The sequence below is a fragment of the Bison bison genome, unplaced genomic scaffold, assembly GCF_000754665.1.
Source record: "Bison bison bison isolate TAMUID 2011002044 unplaced genomic scaffold, Bison_UMD1.0 scf7180017864092, whole genome shotgun sequence".
NCBI lineage: Eukaryota > Metazoa > Chordata > Mammalia > Artiodactyla > Bovidae > Bison > Bison bison.
The window spans coordinates 404492-405276 of record NW_011494664.1 but is presented as its reverse complement, the minus strand read 5'-3'; the positions used below and the strand labels follow the sequence as shown (position 1 = coordinate 405276).

The window sequence follows — 785 nt, the reverse complement described above, 5'->3', positions numbered from 1 at the left end:
GGGTCGTGGGGTCGGGTCTCCAGCGATCTCACTTGTGCCCAGCTCTCCGGTTACACCCAGGGGAGGCCTCGGCCCCCACGCTCTAGGGCAGTCAGCAGCTGCTTTCGTTCTCCGGCTGGGGCGTCCTTTTCTTCCTCTCTGGCAGGCGGTGGTTAGCGGTGCACGGCTGCAACTACTCCGGCCTCTTCCTCTTCGGTGGGGTTGCCTACCCGGCCGCACGCTACAGTGACAGCTTCCAGCTGCCTGCATTTGAGTCTCTCCTTTAGGAGAGAATTGTGGAGGGGCAACTCTCCCCTCGCATGGGTCTGTCCAACACCACCTCGGTCGCCCGCCGCTCTCCCTAGTGACCCACTCCCCTTTCAAGCCTGTTCCTCCTAGGAGGGCGTGCTTGCCATGGGGCTAACTCTCGGCGAGATGCTGTCCGCGTGGACCTGTCTCGCCCCAGGGCCCCGTCTCCCTCTCCGCAGGCGCTCCAACTACCAGCTTGGGGAAGCGCGTGGCGGGACCCAAGGCTGGGACCTCTGCGCCCAGGCTTTTACTCGGACTCCAGCACGTGGTGGAACGGGGGGTGGCGGGCAGCGCACAGGCTTGGAGGGCGCTCCGGGTGGCACTGGAGAGCGTCCTTTCGGAGCCGATCGCTCCCTTCGGGGAGGGCGAGCCCGACGGCCGGGGCTGGCTGACCGGGGCTGGAGACCCGCCCATCCTCCTCCCTCCCACCGCCTCAGCCTGGGCGCGCCGGCTCACACCCCTTCCTGGGGAAGCAAATGGTCCCTTCCAGGCGGGTG

General features: G+C 67.1%; 1 protein-coding gene across 2 annotated transcripts in view; it reads left to right on the top strand.

The window, feature by feature from the left end:
* Positions 1 to 785, top strand: part of SEPT11 (septin 11) — a 138035-nt gene that overhangs the window by 38805 nt on the left and 98445 nt on the right. The window lies entirely within an intron of this gene.